The sequence below is a fragment of the Pteronotus mesoamericanus genome, unplaced genomic scaffold (genome assembly GCF_021234165.1).
Source record: "Pteronotus mesoamericanus isolate MK-2021 breed Mesoamerican mustached bat unplaced genomic scaffold, CSHL_Meso_final contig_94, whole genome shotgun sequence".
Classification (NCBI taxonomy): Eukaryota; Metazoa; Chordata; class Mammalia; order Chiroptera; family Mormoopidae; genus Pteronotus; species Pteronotus mesoamericanus.
Window position 1 is genome coordinate 51,932,655 of NW_026555285.1, and position 16,758 is coordinate 51,949,412.

The 16,758-nt window shown below is 55.4% G+C and overlaps 1 protein-coding gene across 1 annotated transcript in view; it reads left to right on the forward strand.

Annotated features, from left to right (window-relative positions):
• The window catches only part of FREM2 (FRAS1 related extracellular matrix 2), a 95,698-nt gene that overhangs the window by 53,343 nt on the left and 25,597 nt on the right, over window positions 1-16,758 (forward strand).

Below are 16,758 nucleotides of genomic sequence, written 5' to 3' on the forward strand. Positions count from 1 at the left end.
GTGGGAGACCGAGGGGTGGGACCCAGGACTTGAATGGTCTCCTTTTCCCTCTCGAATTTTTCCTCATGGCAGAGGATAGAGGAAGAAACTGGCAAGGTGAGTCTTCTGGTTCCAGAAAAGCTCCATGAGGATCAACGCCTGTCATCGGAAATCGCCTTAAAACTCGGGGCGTTTTCACGCGCCCTAAGCCTGGGTTGGTATACCCTGCACCCGGTGGCCGCTCGAATATACTTAAACGTTGCTTTGCTTTTTTTAGTTTAGTAAACAATTCCACTCTGTACGTAAATAAATACAGAAGTTTTACTTTAAATTCGGTTGCCCTAAGAAAGGAAGCCAGTATTTGGGAGGTCAGCCCAAACGGAACTCATACGCCTCCAAATGCCCATCCACCCCCTCCCCCTGTTTCTGTTAGGAGAGAAAGATACAGGTAGATGTGAAAGGTTTAAAATAGAATTAACGATTACTTTATTCCACTTTGTTTTGCTGGGGCACAGTCTTTCAGACGTGATTGCTATGGGGTGCATATGGGGAAACAATAAAAGTGCAGAGCCCAGTTTTTATTGGCGCTCACTGACACAGAGCATTACGTGAGTTCCGGGGGTGCGCCTGGTTTGATCTTCGGCGCGTTGGGGACCGATGGCTGCCGTAAGCCCCGTTAGTGTCCGTCACCGCACACAGCTCCGAAAAAGCCTCTTTTTTTCTTGTGAAGAGAACTTTTAAGATTTAGTAACTATTAAACATTAGCAACTACCAGCAACTTCCCAACACGTGAGACATATGAACTGTAGTCGCCACGCTGTGCACGGCATCCCCGCGACTTGTTTAGTCGATGATGGACGGCTGTGCCCCTTCGCCTGCTCTCCCCACATTGCGCCCCCCCGTCCCCCGCCTCCGGCCTCCGCCAACCCACCTCTGTCTGCGCTTATCAGCGTTTCTTTCCTCTTTAGATCCCACAGACCAGTGAGATCGTTGGATGTTTGTCTTTCTCTGTCTTCCTTCACTGAGCCTCATGCCCGCAAGATCCACCAGTGCGGTCGCGATGAGATTCCTGTTTATTTTTTGATGCAGAATAGTCTGTTGCATATGCGCCACAATTTTTAATCCACTCATCCACCTGCGGACGCTCAGGCTGTTCGCATGTCTTGACCCTTGTAAAGAATGCGGCACTGCACATGGGGCACATACAGCTTCTCAAGTTAGTTTTGTTTTCTTCGAGTAAATACCCAGAAGTGGAGTTGCTGGGTCCTACGTGTGTGTAACTTACCCAGTGACCCCCCAGGATGGCTAATGGCCGTCGGACCCCACACGAAGCTATTGCAATGTTATGGCCGACAGTCCCGATACTTTGCATTGCACGCCTCTGACTGTTTTCATAACTGGCAGTTTGCATGGATTAATCCAGTCCCGTGTTAACTCAATCACCCTCCCATCCTCTTTGTATCTGTCTAAGAAGTTGGTTCCATTTTGTTTATTCATTTATTTTGTTTTTCATGTTCCATATGTCGGTGAAATCACATGTTATCTGTCCTCTCTGCTTGGCTTATTTCACGTGCCATACTGCGTGCTGGGTCCGTCTTATGTTGTGAATGGCAAGAGTTGATTCTTTTGTCTGGCCAAGTAATAGTCCATGGTCTGGATGTACCACTTCTTTATCCAGCTGTCTGTCAATGGACTCGGAGGTTCCGCTTCTATCTTGGGTGTCGTAAATAACGCTGCAGCGGACATAGAGGTGCACGCGCCCTTTTGAATTAGTGTTCGATTTCCTTAGCAGCGCACGAGGGGCTCCCGCGTCTCCACGTTCTCCCCAACACTGGTTGCTGGGTTTGGGGTCCCATTTTATTACTGTCTTTACATCTCAGTTTCTGTGAGTAAAATGAAGCCAACTCAGATTTAACAGGCTTCGTCACTGGACTATAATGAATCCTTATGATGTAACCGAAGGGAAGCCGTTGTCGTAGAATCTAGAAAACAGTAACACCAATGCAGGTCAACGCCCGTTGAGGGGGGAGTATTGTTTCAATTCTTCAACCGCTAGGAAGCGCAGAATTGGAGCGGGGCATATTTCAAGCCCGTTCCCCCTCCGGGTGGAACACCCCACATGACTCTGGAGCACCCTTCGCGCGGGCGGTTCTGTTCGGCCTGCGGGGGTGGGTATACCAGATGACCAAGCCACCAGCCAACCTGTTCATGATGAAAAAGAGGCAAATCCTTGTAACAACATAACTTGCAGAAATCTGAACTTGTAGAAGTTCATTGGTTTTCCAAAGCTAGATTATTTCTCTGCTAAATTATAAGGTAACTTTTCAGTGCCTCCAGGGCGGTCGACCCCAAGCTGGGCTGACTTAGCTTAGGCACAAATGTCCAGAAATTGCAGGGCGGGTAGGAGGGGACCAGATGTCTTTTCTGGGCGCACCAAGCAGTAGGAGGGTAAAGCGGAGGCTTGAACTAGAGAAATAGGCCTTGATGAAACCTGCGCTGCCTCTTTAGGAAGCAGCTAAAATCCTGCCTGTGTTTGGGAGACATTGAGCTCCAGCCACCCGCTGACAGGAGAGTCAGGCTGCGCCGCGCGCACAGGACCTACGCACCCCGCGCCGGCGGCGCCCCCATAAAGGCCACGGTCCAACGCCACGGTGCTCGCCTGTGAGAAGCGTGTGAAGTCCGTGCTAACATTTCACTCACCTTTGCTCTCGGTCTTGGGAGGTGAATGAAGGGACATCCAAGCCGAAGTCGGCTTTTCTGTGACAACCCACGGGAGTTTCAGCTACAGGGGCTTCGTCCTTGGCCGCCCTGGAACAATCGACGTCCTGAACGTGAGCCGGAGGGGCGGCAGGGGGCGGCCTGGAGCCCCCGCGGGGCGGGGCGTGGGAGGACGCGGTGCGGCGGGGCGGGGCGTAGGATGACGTGTAGGGCGGGGCGGGCGTGGGATGACCTGATAGGGCAGGGCGTGGGATGACGTGTGCGGCGGGGCGGGCGTGGGATGACCTGATAGGGCGGGGCGTGGGATGACGAGCGGCGGGGCGGGGCGTGGGAGGACGTGTGCGGCGGGGCGGGCGTGGGATGACCTGATAGGGCGGGGCGTGGGATGACGAGCGGCGGGGCGGGGCGTGGGAGGACGTGTGCGGCGGGGCGGGGCGTGGGCGTAGGGGCCGAAATGGTGCCCTGGCCACCGCCCCGCTTCCTGACACGGTGCCGCTGTCTCTGCGTTGGTGGGGACCCCGGTCTCTCGTGCCAGGCCGGTGTCGTAAGGAGGGGCCAAACCCCAGGGAGGTGACGGTGGCACAGAACGACGTTTCGTGCTCGGTGCGCTCGCGCTCGACGCCGCTCCACACCTAGAGCGGGACGAGCGGGTGTCGGACGGTTGGAACACCCAGCGTGGCAGACGCGAACGCCTCCCAGAGCCGTCGGCGACGCTTCGGGTTCGCGGGGAGCGAGCGGCTGTCCGTGAGCCCCGCCTGAGCGGCCGGGCAAGGAGCGCGGAACGGCACACCGCGCGCCGGGCCCGCCCGCGCGGGGAGGCCGTGAAGGGTGATGACGCCCCTGCTCAGCACTGAAAAGCAGAAATAAAATAAAGTGGAACAGCGCACGCGAAGTGCCGGGCCGTTTCAAAAAATCCGGGCTCACGCGCCGCGCGCACAGCAGAGGCCGCACCTGTGCGCGCCCCCCGCGCGGCGAGCGGCCGGCGGGGCCTGCGACGGCAGCCGGGACACTTGAAGGCTCCTCGGAAGGAGACAGCCAAGTGCATGGAAGGCTGAGGGGGAACAACTTATTGCCCCCGTGGGACCCGGCAGGAAGGAGACGAGGAGATGGAGCGAGGCGACCGTGCTGGGGGTCAGAGGGGCCGGGCCCTACGCGCAGAAGGGGCTCAGGCGGACGGAGGACAAGGCCCAGGGCCCCAGGGCCGCAGGGGTCGGAGCCGGGGAGAGCGGCCGCCTTGCGGGCGCCGGGGTCACACCAGGTGGGCCGGGCTGTCTCCTCTGAGAAAGATTTAGCGCCCGGCTCTTCGGGTGGGGCGCCAGGAGACCTGGGCTTGGGGTGCACGTTGGCCGCTCTCTCGTCCAGGACGCTGGGCCGGCCCCTTTCCTTCTCGGGCTTGCTTTCCTCGCTGGAAGCAGGAGCCTGTTACCCCCTGAATTTCTCACTGTATGGAATTTCGGGAGGACCGAGGAACAGGTGGTAGGGGCTGCCCCCTGGGTTTCCAGAGCCCCATCTCCGTCCGTCCCGCCGTGGAGAAGGTCCCGCCTTGTCCTCAGAGGGGCCAGGGTGAAGGCCACCGCCCCGAGTTTCTGCTCCACGTTAAAGTCCAGTCCGGTCCGGCTCCGGCCAGCTCCGCGGGCATCCCGTGCGCCCCCGGCTGTGCCCACGTGGGACCCCGGATCCGTTCTGGCGCCTGTGTGTGGTGGTGTGTGGCCACGGGCCACGTGGCTGCCCGAAGAGCATCGCCATGCAGAGAGGACGCGTGAGCGCACAGGGTGAGCGGGCTCACCTGAGGGGGGGTTGGGGGGGAGGGGGGAGCGCTTCTTTATCTCCCTGGGATTAGATTAGCCTGGGCTTCGGGCAGACCAGACGCTTTCCCAAAACGACCTCTCGAGCTATCGACTTGCCAGACTGCCTCGTGCTTTGGGTGGCCCACCTCCAACCAGCCCTTCCTTCCCCAGGCAAATGCCCCGTCAGCGCTAAAAACCCCACAAGCCTCAGGAGCCGCCGCGCAGCGATGAGGCTTCAGGTTTTGCAAGCCCGAGGTTTTAATGCAAGACATACCACGTGAAAATAAAACGCATCGGAGATGGAATCGTTAGGAAGGTCTCTTAATAAATGTTATCGTTAGCCTCGTAAACTCCGGCCCACCTGCAGCACCAGAGGCCTCGCGCGCCCTGCCGCCGGCAGGGAAAGCACCAAGGAAGTGACGAAGGCCGCGAGCTGCGAGCGGGCGGCCGGCAGAGCCCGTCCAGCCTTGGCCTGCGACTCCACGCCGGGCGGGCGGTGGGGGAGAGGCTGGGCCGAGGGGGCAGGACAGTGAGCTTGAGGGGGGGAGGCTGTCCCACGAGTCTCCGCAACGCTCCCTCGGCTGCTGAAAACACGTACTGCCTAAAATCCATTACAAAACGGGGGACAGCCGCCGCTCTTACGGGATTAGAATTTAAAAAATCAAGACAAAAGTACAGAAGAAGGGTGCTGGTTCCCAACACTGTTGATCTACCAGCTGGTCGGCGTAGAAACGTGAAACTCAGCTTTCTTGACACAGAGCCGCGCTCACGGGACACAGGCGGATGTAATGCGGCCCTTTGTTCTCGCAGAAGGAAGCGTTTGGATGTCTGTCTCTCCCTTTACTCCTGGTTTATCTGTTACACGCTTACCTTTTTGTAATTGGCCTGGATCTTTTACACGATGTGAAGAAACTTGCTACAGACCTAGAGATACAACGTTGCCCGGTGATGTATACAAGTAATAGCATTTGATAAAACCAGCGAACCACAGCGTCCTGTGGTTATAAAACGCAGCCACCACTAAAAGCGCCTCTTTTCTTCAGGCCATTTGTAACCGTTTGAAGCCCTTGGACATAGAGACAAAACTTCCCCATCACCCTTGGAGAGACGTAAGGCGTGCCTATCACCCTGTCCCCGAGAAGGGCCTTGGCTGCCGAGCCGGAGCCGATGTCTGAAACGCTCTGTGGGCAGATGCGCGTTCACTGAAAATATCTGCTGAGCGTCCCTGAGGAGCCGGACGAGGTGCCGGTGGGGGGGGGGGGCGGCGGGAAGCCGACCTGGCACCTGCCCTGCCCGCGCGTCTCCTGCGTCGGGACACTCGGGCCCCACCACACGCCCACCGAGGGGCCCGCCGGCCAAGGCTCTGACGGCGCCGTGGCGAACAGACAGTCGGGATCTGTCGCGGCGTCCCCGAGGGCACAGGCGCACAGACACGCGGCGGCGAGTGACCCCTCCCCAGGCAGCAGGAGCTTTCGGAGGGTCCCAGGGAGGCCAGGCCCTGCGAAGAACTGAGCACACCCGGGTCGTGGGATCTGGCCGCTCGCAACCTGAGGTGCATAGTCACGCGTGCCCTCGGGCTGGGCAATCCCTCCATTGTGACGATAAACCGAGCCCAGTCCCAGCACAGGTCGGCGGTGGCTGAGTGTAAGGACCAGAATGGCTGGGAGAGCCTTCATGGCCGGCACTTAGAAAACGCACAGGCGTTGCGAGGGGAAACAGCTTGCTTTTCCCACCGAGAGGGGCTGCCGGACCGGCTTCCGCCCCCAGGGGTTCTCCAGCCCCGGCTTCACGGCTCAGGAAGCCGGCCACAAAGAGAAGGCCCCCCGGCCACAATGCCTACAATGAGCTCATTCTTCGCTGCTGCTGCTCCTTCCTCAAAGGATCACACCTCCTCAGAGGTATAGCTTTCAGGGCCACAAAGCCCTCGGGCTCTTCCCATTCTCCCAGCTGCAAGGCGATCCTGGGAGCTGGAGATAAGGTCCGCGCGGGTGGGGGCCGGCGTGGAGGGCCAGTGCCGGGTCCCAGCTCCGCGCAGCAGGGCCAGCAGAGGGCAGAGGCTCACCCCGCAGAGCGTCGCTGTCCACCCACGGAGCCCCGCTCGCGCGTTTCCACGGCCACCGGCCCAGAACCCGCACACTGAAGTTCTTCAATGGGTCAGGACGTCTCAATAACAACATGCGCTGCATCTGGTCCAAGGTACCGAGGGGGCCAAGGACGCGTTCGCAGGAGATGTTTGGCTGAGGAATGCTCCGAGGAAAGTCTCTTGTTCAAAACATTGCAGCCCTTGGCACTTCCTCGAAGGGAGGGACTCCATCGAGCTCTTGGGTCATCATTACGGAAGAGCCGATGTTTACTCATATATGGGTTTTGTTTCTTTTTTTTCTTCTTAAACCGGGAAAGAAAAATAGAATAGACGGACGACTCTCCATGGGCCCGGAGCCCTAGCTTTTGAAAGAAGCCGAAGGAAATCGGGAAGAAACGAGATGGCGCGGTGGCCCCTGTCCTCGCTCGCCCTCCACCCCAATCCTGGGTTCCGCCTCCTTCCCGGCTCCGAAAGGCACGCCCTTCCCGCCTTCCCGCTCTGAGCTCCGCCACCTGGTCCAGACCAGCCTCGCGTCCTCTCCCCGTTCCTTTGGCCGCCGCCTAACCCATCTCCCTGTGTCTGGAGGCGGGAGCCCACCCGCCTTCCAGGCCCTCAAATGCGTATTTTATCACGTAGCTTCCAGGGTACGGTGCCCAGGCGTAGCCCCCCAGGTCCTGTGTGACCGGCCGCTGCCTGCGTTTTCCTTGTTCCCCTACTCCCTCCCGCAGGGCAGCAAGCACTGCCGTGGGGCCAAATGCTCTGCAGCCCCGCACGCACGGGGACGCTGTGCCCCGTCCCCTGGTCCAGCTCCGCACGGCTGCCGCCGCCGCTACGGGGCAGCTTCCTCCGCCCCACCTCCTCCTGCCTCCCCTGCCGACGCCTGCCCGCGCCCCAAAGCCCAGCCGCCGATAGTGACGGCTTGCGCCGCCTGAGCGCTTGCCGTGTGCAGGTAACAGCCCCTTTGTGGCCGTCCTCGTATTTTGTCCTTCAAGAGAAAACATTTACATGAAGGGGCAGGGGAGAAAGAACAACCAGAAGGAGGTGGAGTTACAGAAGGAGAAGGGTAAAGGGATGCAGGGAGACAGGTTAAAAAAAGAGCAAAGATTCCCGATACACAGGGGGGCTTTGCAGAGAGGAAGGCAGCCGTCAGCTCCAAGGGTCTTCCTAGAGGCTTTGGAGGAGGAGGCCGTGGGCCAGAGCGTCCGAGTTAATGAGAGCTAGAAACGTGAAGCTAACCGGTGATCTTTCGAGCTGCCAGGCAAGAGAAAGGGACAAAGGCGGAACTGGGAGACCGCACAGCGGTGCTCGTGGCGGCGGCCGGGGCAGCAGGGCTGCAGGAAAGGTCGCCTCTGGCGGCGTCAGGTCGAGAGGCGAGAATGCGGAGACGGACACAGCTCTGCACCGTAAGCAAGGCCGTTAGGCTGGCAGCACCGTCCAGGCGGCCAGGTTCCTCCGGGCTTCCGGGGCCGGGGGTGAGCGAGGCGGCCGCTCACCCGGGGCCCGGCCCAGCTCGTCTCGCCAGAGGAGACCGGGGCGCCGGTCAGCACCAGGCTCCCCCAAGCGCGCCCGCCACGCAGGGCGGTCGTGGGGCATAGATGAGAGAATCTGTGTAGCGCGCGTGGGACACAACTGTTTGGCTGCTGTCATCTTCGCCGAACACCAGTGCAGTGGGGGACTTACTCTCCGCTCCAGCGACTGGGCCAGACACTTCTCGAAGACGAGGGCTCTTTGCTCACCGCCGCGTCCAGCGCGGCGCTGAGCGCCTGGCCCGCAGCGGGCGTTCGGTAAATGCGCGGTCCGCGGGTGGACTAATGTGTGCGAGCGCACAGGTCGTCCAGGGCTGCCCTTCTTAGTAGCCTTACTCTTGCTGCCTGGTCTTATACTATGAAAAAAACCTTTCAGACGAAAAGTATGAAGCTCTGCATATTCAAAACAACACACTTAGGGTGTTGACAAAATGCTGAAACCTCTAAGAACGAAACATGTGCCTTTTAGCCTTCCTGAACGTTCCCGCGTCCTTCTCTAAAGCCAGCGGTTAGCCTCCCAGCGGCAGGCTGCAGAGAGGCATCGTCGTTGCTCTGGAACGTTCCGCCTGCCCCCGCTGATTAGATGTTAGGTCCAGCTGTTAGATGTTCGGTCCAGCTGTTAGATAGAGGTGCCGAGCAGCCTCCTGGTGACGGTAGACTTATCTGGACCCGAAAGGCCGTGACGTGGCTTTGAAGGTGCCGCATATAAGCCGTTCGTCGAGCTGCCCGAGGTCATTACCAGCCCCCGCTCCGGGCCGCTCTGTTCGCCCTGGGCGGGGACATGGCTCCGTTTTTCAATTTTACTTCTCCATAACCCTAGACAGCTTTGTATTCTCTGTACGTGAAAACAAAGCACACGTGTAAGTGACTAAACAGGCTGCGGCTTTAGGAGCCGTGTGTGTACACGAGTAAACTTTATCTGTCAGGAGTTCACAGGAAAATCACAGTGCCCGCATCGCTGTTGGCTTGGCCTGCGGCTTCTCCGTAGTTTCCAAACCTTTTATGAAAGGAGAAAGGTTTTCTAACTCCCATTGGTCCCTGGAGAGGAAACCACTGTTTTCTTTTCAAAAAAGAACGGACAGAGGCAGGAGAGAGGGCAACGCGTGTTGGTGTTGCCCCGGGGCCTATCCAGGGAACCGCGGGTCCCCGAGAAGGAAAGAGAAGGTGCCCCCACCCCGAGAGCGCAGTGGTCGGACGCCTCCCGCCCGCCCGCCCAGGGCACGAGGCTGGCGTCCCCGGGCACGAGGGTGTCTCCCAAGTGCAGGACGGGGACGAGCACCCTCCGCAAATTCGCGTCGGTCAGCGGGAACCGGCGCGGCACACTCCGTGCCTGCCGGGCGCGGGGCTGCGAGGACATGAAGGTGTGGATGGGGCGGGCCTGCAGCGGCGCCTCGTCTCCTGTCCCTCTCCCTCGGTGGAGCCCTCTTGTCCTTTAAGGAAAAAGGCCACCTTCCCAGCCGAGCAATACGGATCGATTCCGTATTCTGATTGCCTCGTGCACGGAAGGTTGTGTTCCTCTTGTCACTCAGGTGGACTCCCCGTATGCATCTGTAAAGAAGATACTCTAAAAAAGCTCACTTCTCCAGATACGTAACCGTTTTCATGCAGCCTCCTGAAAACGTACAGATATTGCAGCACTAGAGGCTTACGGGGGTCTCGTCTCCTGCCGCTCACTAGCTCTGCGGCTGGGGCCAGTTATTTAAACGGAGTCTCTCGTCCGCTTTTTTGAAACCCGCAGACGTACCTGCCTTCTAAGGCTGCGGTGAGCATCCCATCGCGAAGACGCCAGAGGCTCTGCCGCGACCCGCAGAGGCAGGCTCTCGGCCAAGGTAGCGCTTGGATGGTAACGTTGCTATTGCATTAAGTATACAATTGTTTGTTGTGTTCTTACAGAATGAGCTTTGGAGCCAGAATAATTTTTTTTTTGATTGGGAAATCTGGAAGCAGGTATCAGTCTTTGCTCCCGGCTCCAGACATTTTTTCTTTTTCCTGATGGCTTCCCGGGTGCGAGGCTCCGGGCTTCCTGTCGGAGTTTATGGGTAAACACGCGCTGCCTCCTGCTTTGGGGGAGGTCCCTGCCCTAATGCAGAGCCTCGCGCGGCGGGGAGCGGGGTGGGCTGCGGGCAAGAGCAGGCAGACACAGCCTTCGCAGGGCCTGGGACCCTTGGGCAACAGCTTCTTTGAAAGTGCAGTCACGGCCCGGGCCCCCGGGAAGCAGGCTCGCCCCCAAAACTGCGAACCCCTGCGGCAAGGTGCTCGTGATGCCGGGCTCCGCAAAGAGTGAGAAACGACGTGAAGGTTTTAACGGGAGTGGGGAAGCTCTCTGCTCTGTAATTAATGTTTTCCTTTTTATTGTATGTCATTGATTATGCTATTAATTGTCCCGATCTTCCCCCTTTGCCCCTCCTCCCAGCACCCCGACGCCCTCAGGCAGCGCCCCCCATTGTTCGTGTCCGTGGGGCGCGCGTGCAAGGTCTCTGGCCGCGGCATTTCCTGGGCCGCACTTCACACCCCGTGGCTGTGCTGTCGCCCCCCTCTGTGCTCCGATCCCCTCCCCGCTTCGCCCCCTCCCCTCCGCCCCCTCCCACCTCTTTATCTTTGACCTTTGGCGTTTCAATCACGAGGAGTCAGGGGGCGGCCTCTTTGCTCCCTTCCTAACTGGGGCTCTCTGGGCTGCCTGGGCTTGCACGTCATCTCCTTCCTGAATTCGAGAAGTTTTCTTCCATCGTTTTTTCAAATAGCCCTCCCGTGTCTTGCTCTTTCCCGTCTCCTCCGGGCACCCCTGCAGTGGGAACGTTGGAACGCTGGAAGTTCTCCCAGAGGCTGCTTACCCTCTCCTTGTTTTTTTGGAATCTCTTTTCCTCTTGTTCTGGTTGGTTGGTTTTTGCTTCCTGCTGTTCCAAATCATGGATTTGATGCTCAGCTTCATCCGCTCCACTGTTGTTTTTCTGGAAACTGTTCTCTACTGCAGGAAGTGTGTCCTTCATTTCTGACGAATCTTTTTTATGCTGCTGAGGTCCTCACTGAGTTCCCTGAGCCTCCTCGTAGCCAGGGTTTTAAACTCTGCATCCGAGAGGTTGCTTATCTCCATGTTGTTTAGCTATTTTTCTGGAGTTTTGATCTGTTCTCTCCCTTGGGCCATGTTTCTTTGTCTCCTCATTTCGGCAGCCTCCCTGTGTTTGTTTCTGTGTATAAGGTAGAGCTGCTTTGACCCCGTCTTGGCAGCGTGCCCTAAAGTAGTAGGTGTCCTGTAGGGTCCCGTGGCACAGCCTCCCCCGTCACCCACGCTGGTACTCGAGGTGCATCCTTCGTGTGGGCTGAGTACACCCACCTCTTGTAGTTGAGCCTCGGTTGCTGTTGGCAGGTCAGTGGGAGGGATTCACCCAGGCCAGTCAGCTGCAAGGACTGGCTGTGACCGCTGACCACCAACCTCCGCCCTCCGTGGAGGATCCGCCGGGCAGGGGCCGGGTGGGGCTCCAGGGTGGTCTGTAGCTGACCACCGGGTGCGCTGGCCCTGGGGTTTCCGGATGGTGCAGGCCAAGGTCACCCCCACCTGTGTTTTGCCCGAGGCAGCCTCCCTGAGCCATAAAGCGATCTGAGGCGGCTGCTACTTGTGCTGGGCTTGGAGATTCCCAGGTGGAGCCAAGCTGTGAACCTGGGCTGCTGCGGCTGGCGCTGGGCCTGGGGCTCCCTGAGGCCAGCTGCCGCTCGTTTGCGAGGACTCAGGACGTCCGGAAGCAAGACCAGCCATTCCTGTGGAGCAGCAGCTTGGGTAGGCCCGTAAGTTGGGGGCGGCGGAGTCTCTGTGGATCTCCAAGGCGGGTCAAACAGTGTGAGCCAGGTTGATGGAGTCTCGGGTACGACACCAGCTTACCAGCTTTGTGGGGGGAGAGCCCGGAAAAGGGACAACGGCCTCTGCTCGCCCCGATGCCAGACACATCAGCCTCCCCCACATGCTCCTGGTGCCTTCCCGCTGCCGCCCCGGGGCTGGAGCGCAGAGGGAGGGGGTCTGAGCAGGTGAGTCCTTGTGTGGCTTGTTTACAAGGAACTGCGTGGGGCTCCAGCAGTGTCTTCCACCAACGCAATCCCTGCTGGTTTTTGCAGCCAGACGTTGTGGAGATTCGTCTTCCTGGCCCTGGAACCCTGGGCCGGGGGCCTGGTGTGGGGCCAGCACTCCTCGCTCCCAAGACACCCCTCCCTGATTTTTACCCACCACAGAGGGTGAGGGACCGGCCTGTTCCGCGTCTGCACCCCTCTACCAGGCTGGGTGGATGTGGTTTCTTTAATTCTGTAGTTGTCAGACTTCCATTCAGCTGGATTTCTGATGGTTCTGAGTGATGGTGGTTCTATATTTTAGTTGTAATTTTGATGCGATTTTGCGAAGAGGCGCGCCTTGTCTTCCTATGCCGCCATCTTGACCAGAAGTCTGAGAACTTAGTGTTTTCCAGGTCTTTTTTTTTTTTTAAATCAAACCCACGCTGTAGTAAATACCCTTTTTTACGTATACACGGTATCATTTCTTTGCCTAGTGTTTATCACTGCATCCAGTGTTAGATGTAACAAAATGTAGATGAGTAGAAAGTGTCTGCGTGATGTCACACTCGTGTCGATGGGCGTTCATTGGGAGCCTGTGGCCCGCCAGCCGCCGCTCTGAGCCTTCTGCGCAGATGCCGCCCGTCAGGGTCTGTAACAAACCTGTGCGGCGTCGTCCTTCTCTCCGCCTCCTCAAGGGAAGGAGGGGAGGCCTGAGCAGAGTAGGTCGCTTGCCCGAGGCCACCCTGCTGGGAAGTGATTCGGGGAGCGGCGTGTCTCGGGGGGTCCTGCGAAGAAGATCGACTCAGTGGGAAGGGCGACGTGGTGGCGCGCACTGTGCCGAGCCGAGGACACCTGCTGGTCCGGGACAGAGCTGCGGGTGCCGTGCCTTGGCGGGCGGCATCTGGTGACGTGAGCCCCCTCCAGAAACGAGGGCCGCCCCGCCTGGGCATTGAATAGCCCTTCCTGGCTCTCCTCCTAACGCGACTCAGCCGCGTGCCATCATATCCCTGAGTTCCGTCTTGAAGGAAAGGCAGCTGTTTGTTGTTAACAGCAGAGAAAACGCCGGTACTCGGGCACGTCAAGGCGCCTTCACCGCACAGAACAGGAGGGGAGGCGTTGGTAAAGGGACCGCCTGTCCTTCCCTCCCTTTTTTACGTCCTGTGGTACCGCAGAGGATTGAAACAGAAAACAAAGAGAGTTTTAAAAACCCTCTTCTGGGAGGCAGGGCCCTCAACAACGTTTGTGGAACAAAGAGCATTCACAAAACCTCCTTCAAATGCCGCTGAGTGGTGAACAACTAATAACACTTTAACTTTTTTTTTTTTAATTTAAAAAAATTAAAACTTGCATTGACCCTGAAAAAGACAAAAGCAGAGTTTGGGAGTGAGACGGGCCGGCAGTCAACTGTCTAGTAACCTCATCTTCGCGGAGAAAGGCCCCCGTGAAATCTTGGGAAGAGGTGGCCCTTGAAGGGGACCTGGCCTGGCCTTTGCTTGTTCTCTCGGAAAATTATAGTTGTCAAGAAAAAGAAACGGCAGAACACGCCTTTAATCCAGTATAGACTCTGAAACATTTCCCTTAAATATACCCTTGAAGTTTGTTTTTTCAACAGAAATTCTGGAGATGCTTTCTAAAGGCGATCTATGAGGTCATGGATGTGTTGAAAGTATTTCTCGGAAGAACAGCAGGGGCAGGACCTGTCAAAATTATTTAAAAACTAATTTTTTAAAGAGAGAAGGAAGTTCATCAGGGGTGTTGTTTTTCCTTTTTTCTATTTACAAAAATAATGGATGCTTTTTGGGGGGGGAAAATGTTGAATGTGTAGCAAGTTAACTGAATGTGGGAAACGTATAGCAAAGGAGGTAAAATTTTCCCATAATTCCATCCCTAGGACATGACCAGTTCCCAGTTTGACACACAGTCTTTCTTATTTTTCTGTGCTTCAAAAATATATACCTACATTTTAATAAAATAAATCACTTCATACACACCATTTGACAACTACCATGTAAAACAATCTTTCTTTACAGAATTGTACGAAAATAATACAATATATTCTCTATCTAAAATTAACCAACGTTACCATTTTTCGTAGTTGCCTAAGATTTTTTAAAGGAATCAAAACACTGCACGTGAAATGCGAGTCCCTCCTGGGGCCACCCGGCTGCCACCGTCCCCCCGGGCAGCAGCGATCCTGCGTTCGGTGCTCTGTGTTAGGCGTGCCTTTGTTCTTTTTTAACCTGCCTTGTGTTTTTGGCGCTGAGTTATTTTGACGCGTTTAGACGGGCTTTAATTCCTCACTCCCCTACTGAGGGACAGTGGGGTCCCCCCTCGTTTGGTGAATACGCTGCTGCGGTAAACACGCTGGTGCGTGTTTCTGAGTCCGCCGCCGCGGAGCCTCGCCCGGGGGCCGACCCACGGGCAGAACGAGCGGCCGCCCTGGGTGGACGGCTCCACGCGGCCAGAACCGCAGGCCTGTCCGAAGGGCAAGCCTCTCGGCCCTTTCGTGGCTGCACTGGACAGTCTGTTTTTCATGTTTCTTTGCTGAATGATTTAGGTTTTGCCAGTTGCCAGAGTATTAAATAATATCTCGTGGTAAGATTATTTACGTATAACAGTGGAAGTTTCTTCTTCTGAGACTGGAGTGTTATACGTAATTATCTACTTTTTCCATTTGCTGTTAGAATTTTTGTTACAGATTTATGGGAGTTTCTATTTATTTTTCAATATCAGTCTTTTGGGGATGTAGATAGACATTAGACAAAGATTATATTGTAAGTTCTTTTTGTTTGTTTTGAAATTTTTTATTAAAAGATGCTTTAAGAACATGACAAATGTAAGCCACAGAGTGAAGGAAGATATTTATAATACGTGAAAACAACAAAAGATTCATATCCAGAATGTATGAGGTCTACTCATAAATCAGTAGGAAAAAAGGGAATACAAATGAGAAAAATCCTGAAAGGATATTCAAATGGCGAACAGAGACATAAACAAGTGTTAAATGTCATTGCTAGAAGGGGATGGTAAATTAAAACCACAGTGTGATATCATTATAAACTCACTGGAATTGCTTAAATTATAAGAGAATAAAAGAGACTGACAATACTTATTGTTGGCAACAATGCAGAATAGCTGAAGTCTCACATATATTAGTTGAAAGAGTGTAAACTGGCACAACACTTTGGAAAACAGTTGAGCAGTGTCTTCTTAAGTTGATCCTGTGTATTCTCTGCGACTCAATGTCTTAGTGGAGTGACCTCGTAGCTGTGTTCGTGACGACCAGACACCTTGATCAACCCAGTTATTTATAAACATGACAGGAAATGCGTTATCTACATCTTTTATAGTTCACGGAATTGTTCTGCCTCGCTAGCATTTTCTGAGAGTTGTGTGATCGAAACCCCACCAGGATTGTGATCAGTATTTTCCTGTGATCTTGTCCATTTTTGCTTTCTACGTTTCAGTACAATTTGGCGATTATAATATAATCTTGGTGCCCTGTCCTTTTGGGTTATGTAAAGTTCTTGTCTTTTGATGATTTCGCTTTAAACTGTGGCTGGACTTTTGTTGAGCCTAATCTGCATCTCGTGTATCCGTATGCTTTGCACATTTTCCTGCAAGTTTTACAGCTGTTTTTCATGTTGTTTATTTTCTAATCCAATTTAACAAACTTTTTTAAAATAAGAAAGTTAATCCATTCACATTTATTCTAATTATAGTGATACTTGGGGGCTTTTTATGTGAACTTTCTTCATATGGATTTTTCCTTTACATTTTTTCCCCCTTCTCAGCTTCTTGGTATGTCGAACGAAGTTTTCTTTATCTTGTTGTTTCTGTTTTCTGCTGGTTTCTCTCCTTTTCATGGCAACGGTCATAACTTCAGCAAAGGCACTTTCCCATCTGGCTGACCACGTTTGCTCTCTTGAAAAGACAAAGAAGGTGAAATAGTTCAGGCGCCCATTGAACGCCAACATTTATAACCCTCTTACCCTTCTCGTCTTCAGTTTTCATTTCATCATTAAGTTGGAAAATGTCAATTATGATCATTCACGCGCGTAGCCAGTACCAGGGCTGAATAGCGTATTTACGGGTGGCTCCGCCGAGTTGCCTACCTCCTCCGTTCTTCCTTTTTACTTCCCTTTTCTGTGAAAACAGGATCAGTAGAGCACAGGCCTCATCGGGTGGCTGTGGGGATTAAATAAGGGTATTTCCAAACAGCGTGGTATCGAGCAGTCAGCTATCACTGAGGAAAGACGTGGAGACGAGCTAAAGCGACGGCCGCCTGCGGACACCGGCAGACACGGGCGCTGTGCCGGCGTGGGGGCGGGGCTGTGGACGACCTCCGTGCAGTCCCCGTTTTGCTGTGAACCCAAAACGACTCTAAAAATATAGTCCGTTTAAAAGGAAGAACAAAAAGGAAGCCCCTGCTCCCTGGGGCCACCCCCGAAAACCATGATTTCAAACCCTGGGGGAGACGGGTCGCATCAGTACAATCCTCACGTCTCCCGGGGCGAGGCTCACGCGCCCCAAAGGGAAACCCCGGCAGGGAAAGTCTTAGAAAGGGGGACGGAAGCGCCTGCTCTTGGAGCTCGCTGAGATTCGGCCCCCTTCCCCCGGGGGCTCGCTC